The following is a 6,818-nucleotide window of genomic DNA, read 5'->3' as shown; positions in this document are numbered from 1 at the left end:
TCATTTATGCATAGAATTTCAAACCATATTAGTACTATAAGTTTTATTTCTTATAAATTAATAATTTAATATAACCCTAGTTATGTTTGGAAGAATAATTATATTTCGATCCATTCGTATTGCTTTCTCATTTTTCTCAATATAGAACATCATGTCAATCGAATATATGTAAGGTACAATCCTCTTACACCTAACTCAACCTTATGATGGCTAAATTTATATTTATTATTCAAGTTTATTTTAACTTCAAATGAAAATTAAGCTTTCATCATCTAGACTTGTTTAATTAATCAAGATTGTTAGAATTGTTACTAGTCATTCATATTTAATTTTTGCTTGAGCTCTTGAGAAATCAAATTTATCCACTCTTCATTTATAATTTCACATGCTTCCAAATAACTTTTCAACTCAAGGTTAGTATTTCCTATCCATAATCAATTTATCTGTTATAATGTTAAGCTTCTCGTCGTGAATTTTGTTTAAAAACTCGTGTCTCTTTGAGTGTCAAAATTATTTTGATAGATAATTTCAATGACACTAATGATGGAGGTATGTATATATTCACTTCCTTTTATACAATTTTTTCATAAGTATTTCTATAATATTATTCCAACATAAAAACCTAATTACTAAACCATAGATTCAACATTAAGATTCGTTGAAGTTCATTAAATTAAATAAAATTTCTAGATAGAGAAAATTTGTGTCAGAATTTAAGTTTCAGAGGGAGCTGGCCACTCCGCCTAAAACTTCTATTCTGAAGGAAGTGATGTATGGTGGTCTGGGACATTAGATTGGTTTTATATACTTACTCTAGACACATTTAGGTCTTCTATCTTTTACCATCCTATGCGTGTATGTGCAACGTGCCTATGTGGTATGGGACACTTAGGCTCATCTTACATACATTCATTTGATTGGTTCATTGCATATGCATTATGTGTAGATCTAGTCTTCCACACCAATCATGAAGCCATCCTCTCATGCGTTTATGCAACTATATATCGGAGATGCCTGTATATGGCATGCTTGTGGGCCTCCACTGTTTTTTTCAATTGGTTTGTATGGAGGGGTGATTCTCGGGTTACTTACGCCTGGCAAACATGTGTGTGGCTGTTATTTGAATACTTATGGGTTGTCTATATCTCAAGACAAAGTTGGGATTAATTGATGTGTTCAATTAATTGTTTAACTAATGTGGACAGTGTCTGAGTATAACCAATGAAAAGTGAAAGGGTATCGATTGAGGTGTCCCACTGTACGAGATGTGTGAGGGTACCGATTGAGGTATCGCACTATACGAGGGTACCAATTGAGGTGTCGTATGGCTAGTGGATTGAGCGGTGGTGTGAAGATGATGATCATTTTTGTTTTGTAAATCATGTATTAGACTTTTTATGCATGTTATTTTTTATTTGATAATCAGTGAGATGATCACCAATTTAGGTGTCGCATGAGTTTTCTTGTTGGTATCCCATGTCCATAAGAACCTCTGAGCCATGCCTTTGTGCCTTTGAGCCATGTTCGGACCTCTGAGTTTACCTTACAAGTTATGGCATCAATACCTACAGCATAATCTTATTCTCTCGATGATTTTCTTACACAACGGAGGACAGTTGCTTCCCCAAATGGGAGGATTGTTAGGTATATATTTTATCATATTTTGATGAATTAATAATCATCCAAAAATATGCCTAATTTAATTTGTGCAGGATTCAACTTAATGGAATGTGCAAATGTGTATAACATTATTATATGTGCAAATGTGCACAAAGTTATTTTATGTAACAAGGCCCATTAGCAATTATATTTGGGTAAAGGTTTTTATATGTACAAACCTTAGGGAGACTTCATATGGTTAATAATATGTAAAGCAATACCCAAAATTGGGGAAAAGAAAGCCCAATTTGTCCGCACATCTATTCTAAGCTCCTTGGGCTATTTTTATGAATAAAATTCTGTAAATACTCAAGTGGTGGAAGTAGAGCTACACATTTGAGGGGGAAGATTGCACCCACTCTTTTCTTCTGTGTGGTATTCACTATCCTTTACTCCTTTTACTTTTGATGGTGATGTTATTTTATTTCTCTTGCCTTGTGTTATGCTATGTTATCGGGTTTTTTAAATTAATTCACATCTTTGTTTCAATTATGAAATAATTTGTGAGTTTTTTTAAATTAATTTCTTCAAGAAATACAAAAGGGTCTCGTGACATTTCATGGAGACAATGTTCTTTTGTTTGGGAAGATGAAAGGTGGGACATCATATGCACATTACTTAATTGTAAATTGGAGGATGTTATATGGTTGAGGATTTTGGTGGCTTTAAAATCTAATGTATCTAAGAGAAGGGTTGTAATAAGTAATTGTAAATTGGAGGATGTTATATGGTTGAGGATTTTGGTGGCTTTAAAATCTAATGTATCTAAGAGAAGGGTTGTAATAAGTGATTGGACCCTAGAGAGATTCATCTAGAACTTGAATAAATGGGAGGGGGTTAGGGTTCCCTTTCATGAAAGGGTGACCATTTGTAATGTTGTTTTAAATGCCTACACCATGTTCCTATGCCTAGTGCTTAACTTTGGCAACACTCAAGAAAAGTATGGGGCCTATAATAAGGGACTTTCTATGGAGAAATAGGTGTAGTAGTAGGAGAGTGGTAGCTTTGCTTACGTGGGACAAAGTGAGTATGCCAAAGAGTGAAGGAGGCATTGGTATCCTATATCTACCATTAGGTAAAATTTGGACTCTCATTTTTGTCCCTTAAGGATTTCCACACCTCCTCTCTCTAGAAAAATGGGCTCATGGTGAATTTTTTGCAAATCAAATGAATAGTTAGCGATTATTGCACATTTGGAATCTATTCATCGAGACCTTTCCAAGTATATATATCATGATGGAAAATTTTGATTATTCAAGAAGTCCCCAAATTGGTGAAGACGTGGCATGTTACATGCCACGTCATCACATTGTCTAGACTTTTGTGGTTTTTATTATGAACCCCCTGGGAACCAGACTAATTTGGAAGATCTAGTCAAGTGGAGAGGTCCTAGAGAAGCAATCTCCTAAGGGCTGCAGTTCTGAAGCCATGATGATTGCCTATATGCAGCTAGGATATCACATTTCATGGGGACAATGTTCTTTTGTTTGGGAAGATGAAAGGTGGGACCTCATGTGCAGATTACCTAATTGTAAATTGGAGGATCTTTATATGGTTGATGATTCCGCTGGCTTTAAAATCTAATGTATCTATTGGCATTTGTCCCAGGTGTAGGTCATCACTTGTGTTTTGGGAATGCCTAGCAATTAGGGGTACTTGGTCCAAAATGTGTAAATGGATAGAGAAGAGCTTGGGTATGCGAACATGTTGGGGGGACTGGAGCTTGGGTAAATGGTCAATTAGTAATGAATATATTGGTTTGGTTTTTAATATCATCAGAGCTTGTATCTTGATGGAAATCTGGTCTAGCAGGAATGCAATTGTATTTAGGAAGGCAGTATGACAGGCTTGCAAGAGTCAGACTTGATGCATAAGTGTGTTACATGTGCTGGTCGGTGTGTAATGTGAATAAAATAAGATGTTTTGAGCTGGATATGGTGATTTAGAACCTGCAAACGAATATGATCTGAATTTTGCCTCAGAGTTTGGTGAGCTTCAAACATACTAGGAATAAACCCCTAACTTTGGTCTATATGGTGCTGCAGGTGAGATTTTGGGAAGGGAAGAAAAGGCCTCCCAAGTTTGGACCAAAAACTCTAAGGTGGTACCGTAAAGAAAAACAAGTTGATCGTACATTTGTCGCCCTCATAGAAAACCAGGTGCGAACCAGACCCACTATTAAAGTTTGGTCCAAGAAAGGGGGAATGCTGGAAAAACAGTCCCCTGGAGGATGCACTACAGAAGCTATGATGGAGGCCAGAATACTTTTGGAGCATCAAGAAGAGAGATGGGAATTTTTGTGTAAAATTCTGAATGAAGTTGAGAAGGAGTAGTAAATATGGACATTGTAGCCCTGATTTGGTTGTATTTGCAGTTTTTGAACAGTTTCAGTTAATATATATAACTATTATTGATCTTAAAAAAGGAAAAAAACTAAGAGAAGGATTGTAAGAGAAATTTTTGTAAAGGGCTGTCTTTTTTTAATATTAATATATATAATTACTTGTTCCCAAGAAAAAGAAAGAAAGAAACTAGTATTAAATAAAATTTTTTACAAACAACTAGGTCAAATTAAGGAGACGTCTTGGCATTGGCCTGTCGTCTAGTCAAGAATCCACACATCAATGTTTGTTGTCCTTTTTTCAACAACAAAAAAGTTTCAACCGCAATCAAAATAAGCTAGAAGCGTATTTTTTCAATGTCGCCGGCCACCTCGCCTTCTCCGATGGGCGCCGCATGCTTCACTGCTCCCTGCTGGTTTTACACAATCAGCAATCTATATAAATGCATTAGATCTCCTCTGAATTTCGCAAGCCTTCTCTGCTTGAGCGTCGATTAGCACTTAATTACGTCGTTAATTACCATGACCACCATCTTCTCCAGCCAACGTCTAGCTGTGCCGGAGAGTGCACAGAAGGTGACGGATCACGAGAAACGCCATCTTGTGCAGAAATTATCCCAGATGGCCGTGCCGGAGGTGCCCCAGGAGTTCTTGGTCCCCCATGAGCAGCGGCCTCATCCCGCCCAAAGAAACACGGGCCTCCTTCCCTTCGTGGATATGGCCCGCCTTCATGAAGACTCGGAAGCGGACACCCTGAAAGAGATCGCCAAAGCCTGCGAGGAGTGGGGCTTCTTCCAAGTAGGTTAATTACATTAACGTGCCTGCGCTAGCTAGCTTTTAAGATTAGATAATAATGAAGAGGAGATAAAAGCGTATAGCTGATGTGGTCTGTACTGTTTGCTGCTGTGCTGCAGGTGGTTAACCATGGCATACCCGCGAGCGTTATTGAAGGGACCAGACAGGCAGCCAGGCAGTTCTTTGAGCTCCCCATGGACGACAAGGAAGGTTACTCTGTGAAGGATCAGAGCACTGAAGGCTTGCTCGGATATGGCCACACTAACTTCTTCCAAGGAGCCGCAAATGACTGGATGGACTCCCTCTTTGGCTACCTGGCTCCCCCCTCATTGAAGAAACTCGACATGTGGCCTTCCCAACCCGAAGGATTAAGGTCCAACCCCTTCTCTCTCTCTCTCTCTCTCTCACTGATTCACTCACTCACTCACTCACTCTCTCTCTCTCACACACACACACAGTCTCTCTCTCAGAGACAGTACACACATACACCCCCCCCTTACACACGGACACACACACACTTTTTTTTCCATTATATCACATGGCCCAACACCACTTTGTGATGTGACCACTCTAGGGGCATGGTGGGTTCCTACGGCACCGAGCTACAGAACCTTTTCAAAAGTTTGCTTGCCGCATTGTCCAAAAGCCTCGGTATGACGGATGACCATCTAGAGAAGGCTTTTCAACATTACAACTTGTTCTTCCGAGCAAACTACTACCATCCTTGCCCTCAACCTGACCTTGTTCTTGGGACACATGGACACAAGGACCATGGATGCATGACGGTTCTACTACAAGACAAAGATATGGATGGACTTCAAGGATGGCCAATGGTTCGCAGTGGATCCCATACCCAACGCATTAGTCATCAATATTGGTGATCAATTACAGGTAAAGTCCTCCAGCCCTAAGTTAACCAGTTTGTAAGAGCCACATCATTAACACACTTAAAACCACCAAACTTGTGCCATATTGTTGTCTTTAAAAAAAAGGTTTATAAATATTTAGTGATACCCAAAGATCATGTCTAATAGATGTAGCTAGTAGGGGGTCCTCATCCTACAAGGTTAATTCCTTGCTACACTCTAATAGATGTAGCTTAGTAGGGGGTCCTCATCCTACAAGGTGAATTCCTTGCTACACTTTAGTGAACAACTTTTGCCATGCTTCTCTTTTCTAAAAGATGAATTCCTTTTACTACTAGGCTACACACTAGTGAACACCTTGTGCCATGCTTCTCTTTTGTAAAACTGTAAATTTAGGATATCATCTTGATATATATATTGACTCTTTTTTATTTTTTGATTATAGATGCTAACCAATGGCAAGTACAAAAGCGCATTACACCGTGGTGTGGTGAGCAACAATCAAACTATAATGACCCTTGTTGCACACTTGGATCCTCCAGAGAAGGTTGTAACAACACACTAATTGGCACATTATAGTCAAATATCATATTTAGCTAGAGATTGAGACACTTTAATTTGAAGCATAATTGTCCTTAGACATGTATCGCATGGATCACCCCTAAAGAAGGTGGTAGCAACCCTTAGACGTATAATCAAATATCATATATAGATAGAGACTTGAGACGCTTTAATATGTTCTTGGACATATATATCACACTTCATGCTTAATGATATTGATATTTTATGTGCATGTCACTAATAGCATGAATAGCTTTTGTACTTAAGGAGAAAAGCTTGTAAAAGAGAATTAATGGTAAGAGCTTTAATAGTGGCCATAATTTGATTAACTATGTCATAAACGTATGATCTTGTATGAATGGATTTGATGGATTAAGGATATGTACATGCTTTCATCTTGCACTCTTTATTACGAATATATACAAATAGGGACTCTTGTACCTCACGAGATTGAATAATTTTTCCTGTCTTCTTTGAAACCAAAATCGATTTCGATTTGTGCCCCCTCAAACCAAAAAATCAATTTAGGATACAATATGCATGGGATATTGTGCCTACTACTATAGTACGATCATGACAATTTTTTCACAAAAAAC

General features: G+C 38.1%; 1 pseudogene; it reads left to right on the top strand.

Moving 5' to 3' along the window:
- Positions 1 to 4,522: 4,522 nt before the first annotated feature.
- LOC147634217 (jasmonate-induced oxygenase 4-like) lies at positions 4,523 to 6,226 on the top strand (annotated as a pseudogene).
- The last annotated feature ends 592 nt before the right edge of the window (positions 6,227 to 6,818 follow it).

Source organism: Cibotium barometz, chromosome 11 (genome assembly GCF_041138505.1).
Source record: "Cibotium barometz isolate CiBa-2024 chromosome 11, ASM4113850v1, whole genome shotgun sequence".
Classification (NCBI taxonomy): domain Eukaryota; kingdom Viridiplantae; phylum Streptophyta; class Polypodiopsida; order Cyatheales; family Cibotiaceae; genus Cibotium; species Cibotium barometz.
Note: the sequence above shows the minus strand (reverse complement) of the source record. Positions and strands in the feature narration are given on the sequence as shown.